This window comes from Phoca vitulina, unplaced genomic scaffold (assembly GCF_004348235.1).
Source record: "Phoca vitulina isolate PV1807 unplaced genomic scaffold, GSC_HSeal_1.0 scaffold55, whole genome shotgun sequence".
NCBI lineage: Eukaryota > Metazoa > Chordata > Mammalia > Carnivora > Phocidae > Phoca > Phoca vitulina.
The window spans coordinates 4,129,347-4,142,653 of record NW_022589758.1 but is presented as its reverse complement, the minus strand read 5'-3'; the positions used below and the strand labels follow the sequence as shown (position 1 = coordinate 4,142,653).

At 40.6% G+C, this 13,307-nt stretch overlaps 1 long non-coding RNA gene across 1 annotated transcript; it reads right to left on the bottom strand.

Moving 5' to 3' along the window:
• Positions 1 to 649: 649 nt before the first annotated feature.
• On the bottom strand, positions 650 to 11,182 carry LOC116622916. The gene is made up of 4 exons (XR_004297637.1): positions 11,053 to 11,182; positions 5,989 to 6,072; positions 2,725 to 2,933; positions 650 to 990 (listed from the first exon to the last, which is right to left on the bottom strand). It is a non-coding gene; the product is annotated as an uncharacterized LOC116622916 (long non-coding RNA).
• Between the last annotated feature and the right edge of the window lie 2,125 nt (positions 11,183 to 13,307).

Genomic DNA, 13,307 nt, shown 5'->3' with positions numbered 1-13,307 from the left:
TTGTTCCTGCTTGATGAGTGTAGAAACCCAGGTTCTCCACTCAGCTTCTGTTATCATCTTAGGGGAGTTCCAATTCCCCGCAAAGCCTTCCCTGACACTTTTGGTGGTTGTCTCGTTACCACTGGATGGTGGGGAGAGTCCTGACTCTCCACTAGGACTCCTAGTGGGGAGGAGAGAGAGGTGCATCATTCCAGCTAGGTGGAGATGGGGATCCAGGCTTCCCACATGGTCTCCACCAACATTGCAAGGGATGTGTGTTTGTTACCACCAAGCAGGGATGAAAGACATGGCTCCCTACTCAGCTTCCTCTGACCACTCTGGTGAGGGGGGGGGGGGGCCTAGTTACAGCCATGCAGTGGTGGAAGTCTAGACTACAGTTCTTTCTTTGGTGTTTGGCTGGAGTAAAGTAGTTATTTTCTAAACGTTCTGTCTTATAAGCCTGTCCCTTTCCTGGTACTTTGGCTGGAGATAGCAGGCTTTTGTTTGGGCTTTTTTTTTTTATTTGTCTGCATCTGTTTGTGTTCCAGATTGTCAGCTTCTTCAGCTCCAATTCTGTGATATATGAGACAAAAAGAAAATCCATGGAATTCATGACCTTGTTGTTCTTCAGGTCCTGAGGTCCCTAGCCAGTCTGCCTTCCTTTCTCCACCTTTCAGTCTTTTTATGTTTGTTTTACATATAATGTCTAGGGTTGTTAGTTGTACTTAGTGGGAGGAATAAGGAAAAGTATACCCACTCCATCTTCTTGAAAGTGGAAGTTCCCCACAAGTCTTTTATAAAGAGGTTTTCATATAAAGATGGGGGAGGAGAAGTGAATGATGGTCATCATCTTCATGAAATGCAGTAGAATAAACAACATCTGTATAAAAGAGCCTTAGGAAGTTGAGAGCTTCTTGGGAGAGCCAGGCTTCAATTACCACTAGATGGTGATGGAACAGGCATCCACAGAGTTGCTTGCTATGGAAGGGGGCATCAGAATTCCAGTGGACACTGTGTAAAAGATTGGGAGGGACAGGAAGACCAAGAGAGGTGAAAATCAAAGCAAAGAAACCCTTGGTCGAGAGTATGGGAGGGGAGAGATGACCTGTGGGGTTTATATTTGAGAGGTGACAGGTGTGACAAGCAGGACTGACTGCTTTAGCAGTCACAGATAAATTTGGTGTCACATCAGAACCTGATCACAGTACACTCTTAGTGGCTGGGAAATTGGGTGCTACAATGGGGATCAGGTAGGTAGGAGCAGGAATGGCACCTGCAATATTTGGGTTCCATTTTTCCAAAGGCACAGCCAGACCTGATACAAATAAACCCTAAAATGAAGAGTTTAATTTCCAAAATGTTCTGGAAGAGTGATGAACCACTCATTAACTCAATCTCTACCCCTTATTTTCTCATTCTAGTAAGGTTCTCAGGCAAACCAGTATGATTTCCTTTGCAGCTAGGCATTTTCTGGTATGCATTTTTGGAAGATTTGAATATTAAGGTTGTCACTTTAAAATAAACTGATGTTGCTATTGCAACAGCCATAATACTAATAAATTTATTGAGTGCTTATTAGATGCCATGTACTGTTCTAAGTGCTCAACATGTTTTAAGTCATTTAATCGTTACAACCACCCTATAAGGTAGATACTAATTATTGTATTAGCTCCATTTTATGCATGAGAAAACTGGAGATGTGTCAAAGGAATTAGAAATATGTTCAAAACCTTCACTGAATTAAAAACTGGCAGAGTCATCTTCTCTGTTACCACATTCATTTCACAAGAATCACAAAGAATGATGTTTTCTAGTGCTTTCCTAAATAATTGCTACAATTTAGTTCTTGTATTTATTTCAGTTGCTGGGATAAAAAGAAACGAGTGCTAATCTCATTCATTTCATCTCTGGCAAATCATTTGATCCATTATCCTTATTTTCCCTGCCTTTAAAATTGGGGCAGTCATACCAGGCCACCACCCCTCTAGCCACAGAGAACAAAAGCAGTAATATTTTACTGCAAAACATTTTCAAAAAAATTGAACTTGTGCTAAATTATTATTCTACCCATAGAGAGCTGGGTGGCGGCTAAAGAATGAGAAAAGCAGGAAATGGGAGAAAAATCACAGAAGAGAGGAGGGTTACCTAGCAAGGTGGAACCCAAGAGAACAAAGGTGTAGGAACATTTTGAGATGCCAGAGGTTTGTTTTGAACTGTGCAACCATGTGGGCTCTAGGCCCCTTTAGGCAGGGCCTGTGGGCTCCCAGATGTTTACATCAATGTTAAGTAATGACTTGAGTTGTCGAAAGAGCTTCCTTGGACTGTTTCCCAAGTCTTCACCCTTGTCTCTCACCTCCTCTTTCATCTACCTTTCCAAAAGTTCCCAACAGATGGTTTTCAGGTTCGCCCATATTGATTTTGCTTCATGCAGAAATATGCCCGAGCATCTCCCTCAGTGCAGCGCTCTCGGCCAATACAACGTGGGGTGGGTGTGTATGTGTATATGCCCTTGGAGCGCAATTCTCTTGCCTCTTAGAGAATCAGTGTCACACACATTGCATTTATCTTCACAGAGGAAGAAAAAAAAAATTTCAATGTGGTCTTATTATAAGCCAGTTTAAACACTGAAAATTACCCCTTAGTGATACACTTCCAGGATGGGGCAAATTTGGATCTCTTTGGAGTCAAGACTATAAACAGAAAAGTCCTCACTCCTGGGTTGAAGGCCACCACAGATCAACTTACTGCTTGAAAATCTGCAGATTCTCCCATCAAATTGGCTCAGATTCCAAGCAGACTTGAAGATTTCCATGCTGTCATTTTTAAGGAAAGTTTGAATAATGGAAGACCAAAACTCAAATGCCATTTGTTTGCCTCTGTCTTCTTTTCCAAGAGGAATGCTGGCCCAGGCTTCTCATCAAAATGTAATCTCCAAAGAAGTACTTTTCTCACCTCTGTTTGGAAAGAATGGTATACAACAAAATAGACATTTCAAGATTTATTTATTTATTTGAGAGAGAGAGAGAAAGAGAAAGCACAAGCGGGAGGGGCAGAGGGAGAGGGAGAGAGAATCTCAAGCAGACTCCATGCTGAGTGGAGCCTGACGCAGGGCTTTATCCCACGACCCCAAGATCATGACCTGAGCCAAAACCAAGAGTTGGATGCTCAACCGACTGAGCCACTCAGGTGGCCCTACAAAATAGACTTTTAAACAACTTAAATTCATAAGCTTTTACATTTTTCTGTCCATCTCTTCCCTTCCCCTACTCACACAATGGAATATACTGTAAAGAAACAGTTCTAAAATAAAGTTTCCATCATGTCGTGTCACTACTCAGATATATTCAATGACTTCTAGTTGCCTACAGGATAAATTTCAAAATCTTCAGACAGGCCTTACATTCTTATCTCCCATTCTTCTATCTACAATCCCTTCACTTCAGAATCCTTCTAAATATGTTTTCCACTTTTCCCTGCAGAATAAGGTACCACCTTCCTCATAGCAACTCCCTGCTCTTCTACATATCTAAACTCCTTCAGAGAAATGGTTCTCAAATGTGGTCTCTAGACCAGCACCATCCACATTACCTGGGAACTTGTTATAAATGCAAATGCTTAGGTCTCACCACAGACCTTAGGGAATCTGAATTTCTGGGGAGTGAGGACCTACAATCTGATTTAACAGTCCATGTGGTTCTGATGTGTATTCAAGTTTGAGAATACTTTTTAGCTCAGATCCACCTCTTTCTGGATGCTTCCCTGATCATCATAGCTTTGATCAAAGCTATTGAGATGTTTCCATGTTTGTCCACTTCATTTGGTAATCACCATGTACAGCCTTGTCTAAGGCTAGCTACCTTTTAAGGAAGCCTAGGATGATTCCTTCCTTCCTCCTTCTCTCCCTTCCTTCCTTTCGAACCTACCACAGGCCCTGGCACAAATGTCAAGTCAGCAGTTGTTGATTGGCTGAGGTTAGATGGTTAAGCAGAGTTCATATGTTTTGGTAGTATCTTTCTAGCTTAGTCTGCAAGAAAGATGTATCCTTCCAAAACTTGTCCTTTTGTTCCCCTGACATAAACAGCATACTAGGACAGAGAGCTCATGGCCCTAACTCTTCTAGTACTTCTTGAAGCTTAATAATCTGGAGACACTAAAAATCAGCGATATAGACCATTGATGTGTCAAGTACCAATGACTAAAGCAGGTCCCAGAAAAATCTTGATTGCGTAAACTTTGTTGGTTCAGTTCAGGCTACTTAAGACAAAGAGGCCCTAAATGGTAAGTCAGAAAGATCAATCTGATCAACGAGTAGGACCTCGTGGCTCTCCACCCACCCCACATCCTACTCCCCGGGGGAAGTGACCCTTCTCACCATGGAGGGCAGCATGGTCAAATGTCATGAGAGGTAGCTCAGTCTCTCTCAGGGTCCACTGGGAAAGTGAGAACCCCATCCTTTCAATACCATCTTCCTTTATAATTTCCTCCCTTTCTTGCCCACCATGAACCCCATATTTTGACATTTTCATCAACAAAACAAACTGCTCTTAAATGTCATGATGCCGAAAGAGAAGTTAAGCAACCAAGTTGCTAGGAGTGTTGTGAGAACAGAGGGAGACACTCCTTTGTAAGATACTTCTGGGCAAAAAAAGCGGTTTAATGATTTTTATTCTATGACTCTACTCTGGCCTGGGGTATTTCAACAGGACTTGTAGTTAGTGCTCATAAACAATTCTGAGATTCCAACTCCCCCTAGAGGAGTGAGCTCCAAAGCTTTTTGTGATCCAGACACCTGTATCAGTAAAAATATTTGGGGCATGAACCACTGATATAGATATATTTGTTTCTAAATTATATTTGTGTACTACTAGCTCAAGAAACCATACGCAGTCACAAAAAGGTTAATTGTGGTGGCAGACACTATCAGTGCCCAACCCAGAACCCCTGGCCCATCCTAGCAGTCATCTGCAGAAGGTTCCTGTACAAGTAACACTTCCTATGTCTGTCCTCATGAAAGCATTCTCGGACTATTAAAGTGTAGTCAGTATATACGGGAGAGACCAGAGTGCAAGGGACCTAACATACCCCAGAAATGACTCTTAACCAATGAGGGACAAGAGTCAGTGGATAAACGCTCGAACTTCCTTGCACCTCAGAGGGACAGTGTTGTTCCACACAGCCCCTCAGAGGGTCCTGGGTACCCACAGTAGTAATCGATTCATCAGCATATCTTTTATTGGCTTTCCTGCCTTTGTACGTCACTTCCCTACTCCCTCACTGTGCTTCCTGGAATTACCTCCCAAATAAGATACTTGCATCTAAATCCTTGTCCTTGGGGTCTGTTTTGGGGGGGACTCCAAACTAAAATAATTATTAATAACATATTTCTTGATAACTTCTATTTTTAAGTAATGTGATTTGAATTTGTTGTTTTATATAATATGGCTGATGCTGAGCTACTACGAGGGTGGAAGAATTGTTACTGCTGCCATTTCTCTTAGCCTTTTGTGAACTTGAGTTAGTGGCCGTGTCTTGATCTGTGGTTTCTTTGCAGGGATTCTTTAAGCTACTTGCCAAATTTGGGAGAGTTATTAGTTAAAACTGGGTAACATAATTTACAGTGCCACCTAACCAGGAACATATCAATGGTAATACTTTGCAATATGCCGAAAGAAATGATCACATGAGGGTTCCATTGTCAACTCTTCCCAGTGTGGAACATTCACTCCTTTCCCCAGGATACCCTGAAAAACACCGGACCCTCTCATACAGACTGACGGAGGGCACTGGTGGTGATCTTTATTTTAATAAGAGTAAAACTGAATCTGTCTATCTACTGATTCTGACATTTGCTCCCTACGCCCCAGGGTATTATCTCACTCACCCTGGGGTTTGACCAGCCCATTTTGGAGACCCCTGCTCTAGAGAATCCAAAGCCATGTTGAAACAGCCAAAGCCAAGTGGAGGATTGAAGGCAATGAAGAATAAACTATCTCACAGAGAATCACTTACTCCTGGCAGCAGAGAGGTTTGGTAGGGTGGGCAACATTTCTCTGAATTGGTGTCCATGAACCCTTGAGTTCTTGACTTTTGCATCTGAAGGAAGAAAGAGGAGTTGTTGTTTTTTTTTTTTTAATATTCCCCTGTGTTATTTATTTATTTGGCAGAGAGAGAGAGCACAAGCAGGAGGAGGGGCAGGCAGAGGGAGAAGCAGACTCCCTGCTGAGCAAGGAGCCTGATGCGCGACTTGATCCCAGGACCCTGAGATCATGACCTGAGCCAAAGGCAGACGCTTAACCGACTGAGCCACCCAGGCGTCCCGAAAGAGGAGTTTGGTGCATGTAGTGCACAGGTAGAGGAGGGTGGAGAATTGGAAATGAGGACAAGAGAGTAGAAGGCAAGATTGTTGTCCTTGCCTGGTTTGATACCATGGTTTTGAGCCTCGATGGAGAAAGGTATTATTGAGATCTAACATGGAAGAAACTATTTTATGAGGCATCCTGATGAGACTGAACACAATTTTTTGCTTTGGGGCTCAGGTGACAAAGAATATTACACAGTGGAGAAGAGAGACATTCTCTAGACTGCTGCCCGCAAATGAACATGTCTCTGCTACTGCATCATGGACCATTTAGAGAGCATGGCAAGAGAGTGCAGTCAGTGGGGAAATTGAAGTTCTTACCCTCAGCAGCAGCACTGGGAAGATACCCTCACTCCACTTTTGAGTAGATGACGCTGACAAGGGGAAGCCCTTGCAGGAGAGGAGAAAAATTTGATCATAGTGGATGCGTGGAGGCTGCAGCTGCCATACTGCTTCCTGAGCTCCCTGTGAAACCCCTCCAGGGACATCCAGGAATACTTGGTTGGGAGGGGGCTTTTCCAGAAAGCTGTCTGTTCGGGCTGCTATAACAAAAATACCATAAACTGGGTGGCTCATCAACATTTATTTCTCACAGTTCTGGAGGCTGGAAGTCCAAGATCAGAATGCCAGCATGATTGGGTTCTGAAGGCCCACTTCCAGCTTGCAGACTGCTGATGTCTTGTGGTATTCTCACATGCTAGAAGGGGTAAGGAACTCTGTGAGGTCTCTTTTATAAGGGCACTAATCCCAATCATGAGGGCTCTACCCTTCTGACCTAATCACCTCCCATAGGCCACCACCTCCTAATACCATCATCTTGGGGGGTAGGATTTCAGTATGTGACTTTGGGGGTGGAGGGGCACAAATTTCAGACCATAGCACTGGCGGCTCTGAATAAGCAGGTAGAGTTAAGATCCAGGGAGTTTGGATTAATTTGACTCATGCATATCCCCCAGGAGACATTTGGGTTGCAATAATAATTTGGGATTTTTTAATTATCAAATAAGCAAATGATTATCTAACATCAAATAATTATTTCTCCAGTTTGCCTTGGCACTGCAGAGCCAGCCACACTGCGCATAACACATCAATGGCTTTTTACGTGTTCACTTCGCAGGAGGGCAGTTTTTGGTGCAGGGGAATATTCTGAAGCATTCAGATAAGTTGATGATCTTATATTGAAACAGATGAGGAGGAGAACTAGTAATATTAGTGCTTTTAGGCAGGTTTGCAAGGGCAGATTTTCTTCCTGTTGCCCCAAGTTGCAGGATTATAGATGTTAGAACCTGCCCTATAAATGAGTGCATCGCTCCTCTTGGTGAAATCATTTGTACATCATATTTCATGGCTCTGACCCTTAGATTCTTCCAAGTTGAGTCATAATTATACTGTTGGATGGATTCTTGCACCTGTAATTTATAAGCCTGATCATTTGTACTCAAACCCTTGCCATCTCACCTGCTCATAGAGTCATGATTTAATAGCTCAGCTGTGAGTTGAGATCTCAAATTACCAAAGCATCATAACTTTTACCACAAATACTCTAAGATGTGCAGGAGGAAGCTAAGACCCTTGAAACCAGTTGCACCTCAGGCAGGAGTGTCAGCCGACTGCAAGACAGACACTCTTGGAAGATTGGTTCACTTTTTCCGGATGCTGGGAGGCCATTTCATGTGCTGGAGGAAATTTGGGGTAGGTGAGATGGCATCCCAACATCTTGAAAGTGTTAAGAGATTTTCCAAAGATACCTTAATCTATTTCCAGTGAGTCGTTTCCCATGGCTCAATATAACAAATAATCACAGCCCAATTGCAGTTGCCAAAATACATAAACTTTCTGTATTGGGTAGTGAATTTCATCCAGAATGCTATCTGCAGTTTGGTTTCATTTGGAGATAGTTTTCCTGGAGGATTTTTGGGGGAAGGAAGTCTCTTGTCTTAAGTTTCTTTAAAAACAAATTTCCCTTTGGAAAAAGACTCCTAAATATTTTAAATTTATATGTATATATTTGAGTCTTTCAGTAGATTTCTAAAAATTGAGCCTGAAAAAAGGCAGGGATGTAGATATTGTTGTATAGAGAGATTTAATGAAAGACTGAAACACATTTAATCAGAAAGTGGTCAGCCTTTATCTGGAATCCTGCATGTACTCTTGGGAACAAAGGTTTAGCTTATATGAAAGTGATCGTGATCATGGGCAAAAGAAACTTGCAGAAATGTGAAATATTAGAAATTGTCACAGATAAATTTGAGAAATCAGACACTTAAAGAAAGACGTAAGAATTGGTTTTACAGACTTATCCAAATGCCAATTATAATTTAATAGTCTCCCTCTAAGAGTAAACACTCCATTGGTAATTATTATCTTGAAATGAATTCATGAACACTAAGCCCCCTCCATGCAGGATGCTTAAGAGACAATTAATAACAGACATTTAATACTAGTCAAATTTAGTAAACATTTGTTTCTTTTGAAACTTTCTGTTCATTTTGCAGATAGGCAAAAGGTACTTGGCTATTGTAGTATATCTTCTAGAAAATGTTGTGTTTGGAGTTTGAAAGTGGCACCCTGGGAAACTGTGTGCTGTTACCATGGTCTTGGAATGTCATAATCCTGAATCCTGCAACCATCCTGCAGCCAAATGCCAAAGCAATTTTGGGCAAGCAACCTAATGCTTCAGATCCTCTGGTTTCTAATCCCATCATAAAGCAAATAAAATAATAACCTCTCTCAGCTTCTTAACACTCTTTCCACCCTTGGCTTCAAGGCTGTTCTCCACAATCTTTCTGATCTCTCCTTTTACTTTGCTCCCTCTCAGTGGCATAGCTAGTATATTAGACACCTGGAGCAGATCATTTTTTTAAATGCCCTTTATTTCCATGCCAAAATTATTCCCAGTAGCAATCATATAATAACCAGAACGATACTTTCTTCAGTTGTTCTTTAGTTTTACAACAAATAATTAAAAATTAGAAAGAAATTTTGTTCTGGACAAGATGGCTTAGACCCATTTCTCTCTGCTCCCCCCTGCTAAGTACAACTATCAACCCTGGAAAGAACTCAAGGGGCAACCGAAGGAACACTCTAGAAGGTGGGAAGAGAAAGGCAAGCTTGTTTGGGATCCTAGGACTATAGGAACAACACAGCAGCAGGATGCCTTACATCTCCCTCTCCCCTCCCCACCCAACAGAAGAAGGCAACCCAGGCCTGGCATTTTCAGACCCTCAACCTAGCAACACAGAGCAGCCCAGGTGGGCTCATTTCTTCACCAGATCAAACAGGAGGCCTTCTGACAACACCAGGTGATCCTGACAGTGCTGGCAGGGGGGGATTGATTAAGAGCCCCACTAAAAGCAAGCAGCTAAAGGAAGTGCTCTCCTCCTTTGCCAGACCTGAGACTCCTCCCTTGCCAGGAGACACCAGGTGCTAGGTTGGCACCGGCAAGAGAGATTCTGCTCTGCACAGCGAGCTGCCTGGCTCCGGAAGCATTCTTCATCCCTATGGGCCAGAGGTTCCCTTCTTCCACCGAGAGACATCAGGTGGCCCTGACCGGGGCAGCCCCTTTGGTCCCCTCAAGCAGCACCAAAAGGGACCAGTGGGAGTTCCTGCAGCACCAGATAAGCCAAGCACTCCAAAAAATACTGCAAAGCCTCTGAAAATTAAGCTGTCATTCAAGCCACACCACAAAAAAACAGGTCAGGACCTGCATGCTAAACCTAAACAGATAACTACTTGCTGAAATAAAAGATTTACATAGGACCTAAAGTCTCACAACGTAATAGTAAAAATGTCCAGGATACAACCGAAAATCACCCATGGTAAAAAAAAAAAAGAAAGGAAAAAAGAAAAGGAAAAGAAAATCGCCCATCATATTAAGAGCCAGGAAAATCACAACTTCAATGAAAAAAGGCAATCAACTGATGCCAACACAGAGATGACTCAGATGTTGGAATGATTTGACAAGGAGTTTAAAGTAGCCATCACAAAAAGCATCAACAAGCAATAACAAATGAAATAGATGAAAAAATAGAAAATCTCAGAAAAATATAAGTTACGAAAAAGATTGAAATGGAAATCTTCTAACTGAAAAATACAATACCCCAAATTAAAAAACTTGCTAAATGAACTCAATACTAGAGTAAATATGTCAGCAGATAGAATCAATGAATTTGAGGACAAATTAATAAAATTCACCCAATCTGAAAAAGACAGAAAATAGATTGGAAAAAAATAATAGACTCTCAGGAACCTGTGGAACAACAAGGAAAGCATTCATAATTTTGGAGTCCCAGGAGAAGAGGAGAAAGAGAGTGGGGCTGAAAGAATATTAGAAAAAATAACAACTGGGGCACCTGGGTGGCTCAGTTGGTTAATCCTCTGCCTTTGGCACAGGTCATAATCCCATAGTCCTGGGATTGAGCTCGTGTTGGGTCCCTGCTTGGCGGTGAGCCTGCTTCTCCCTCTCCCCTGCTTCTCCCTTTCCCCTGCTTGTGCTCTCTTTCTGTCTAATAAATGAAATCTTTTTTTTAAAAAGGAAAAAATAATGACTTAAAGAACTCCAAATTTCTCAAAAGAAAACACAGATACAAGAATCTGAGCAAATCCCAACATGCTAGATTTTTAAAAAATTTTTATAATGTAAAAGCATTATAGGTAAACCTCTGAAAACTAAAGGCAAAGATAAAACCTTGAAAGCAGCAGAAATGACACTTTACCTATGAGGGAACACCAATTTGAACAGCAGTGGGTTTCTCATCTGAAACCATGGAAGGCAGAAGGAAGTGGTATAGAATTTTCAAGTTCTGAAAGGAAAGAATATCCTTGAGGTGTGAAGGGGAATCAAGACATTTGCAGATAAAGAAAATTAAAAGAATTTGTTGCTACCAGACCTACTCTTAAATAATGGCTACAGGAAGTTCTTCAAGCAGAAAGGAAGTTATAAAAGAAGGGATCTTGAAGCATCAAGAAGGAAGAAAGTTAATTTTGTATCCTGCAACTTAGCTTAATTTGTTTATTAGTTCTAGAGGTTTTTTGGTGGAGTCTTTAGGGTTTTCTATATATAAGATAATGTCATCGACAGAGGCAACTATATTTCTTCCTTTCCAATTTAGGTGACTTTTATTGCTTTTTCTTGCCTAACTGCTCCCACTAGAACTTCCAGTATTATGATGGCTAGAAGTGGTGAAGGTGAACATCCTTGTCTTGTTCCTGATATTACAGGAAAAGCTTTTACATTTTCTCCCTTGAGTATGATGTTAACTATGAGCTTGTCATATATGGCCTTTGTCATGTTGAGATACATTCTTTCTATATCTAATTTGTTAAGAGTTTTTATCATGAAAGGGTGTTGAATTGTTCTACATTTGTTGAGATGATACGGCTTTTATCTTTCATTCTGTTAATGTGATGTATCATGCTTATTGATTTGTATATGTTCAACCACCTTGCATCCCAGGGTTAAATTCCACTTGATCATGAGTATGATGCTTTTAATGTGCTGTTGAGTTCATTTGCTAGTATTTTGTTGAGGACTCTTGCAGCTGTCTTCATCAAAGATATAGGCCTGTGATTTTCTTATAGTGTGCTTGTCTGGCTTTGGTATCAGGGTAATGCTGGCATAATAAAGTGAGTTTGGAAATGTTCCCTCCTCTTCGATTTTTTGGAAGAGTTTGAGAAGGATTGGCATTCGTTCTTCTTTAAATGTTTGGTAGAATTCACCAGTGAAGCCATCTGGTCCTAGGCTTTTCTTTGTTAGGAGTTTTTTTTATTACTGATTCAACCTCCTTACTCAATATTAGTCTGTTCAGATTTTCTGTTTCTTCATGATTCAGTCTTGGTAGATTGTACCTTTCTAGAAATTTATCCATTTCTTCTAGGATGTCCACTTTGTTGGCACATAGTTTTTCATAGTAGTCTCTTGTGATCCTTTTTATTTTTGTGGTATCAGTTGTGATGTCTCCTCCTTCATTTATAATTTATTTATTTGAATCTTTTCTTAGTCTAGCTAAAGTTTTGTCAATTTTATCTTTTCAAAAAAACCCTCAATGTCATTGATCTTTTTTATTGTTTATCTGGTCTTTTTTTTTTTTTTTTCATTTATTTCTGCCCTAATCTTTGTAATTTACTTCCTTGAACAATAGAGAGGGCAGCCATATGGGCGAATACAGTAGACTATCCTTCTTCTCCCAAATTTTACAAATTGTATTTTATGATTGAAACAGAAGTTATAACACCATCTGATACTCAAGACAATAATGGCTGAAAGCAATGAGAGTAAAGGGACCTAAATAGAAGTAAGATTTCCACACTTTACTTGAAGTGGCAAAACGTTGATGTAGACTGTGCTACATCACATATTTACATTGTAATATCCAGAGTAACCACTAAGAAAGCTATACAAAGAGACATTCAAAAACCCTATGAATAATGCAAGATGGATTCCTTAAAAAGTTCATGTAATCCACAGGAACACAAAAAGAGAAGAAATGATTAAAAAACAAATAAAATGGCAGACTTAAGCTCTAATATATCAGTAATTATAGTAAATGTAAATGGTCTGAATACACCAATAAAAAGGCAGACTCATTGAATGAGTTAAAAAACAGGACCAAATATATACAGTTTATCAAAAAATTCACTTCAAGTTTTATGTTATAGGTAGGATGAAAGTAAAAGGATGGAAACAGATCTACTATACAAGCATTAATTAAAACAATCAGGAGAGGCTATATTAATATCAGATAAAGTATACTACAGATGAAAGAAAATGAGCAGAGACAGAGTGGGACATTACATAATAATGAAAGGGGTCAAAGCATTTATTAGCTATACTGACCCTGTGTATGCACCAAACAGCAGAGTCTTAAAATGAATGAAGCAAAAACTAATAGGGCTGAAAGTTGAAATAGACCAGTTCACAGTTATAGTCAGGGACTTCAACATATGCCTCTCAGCAATTGAAGAATTAATT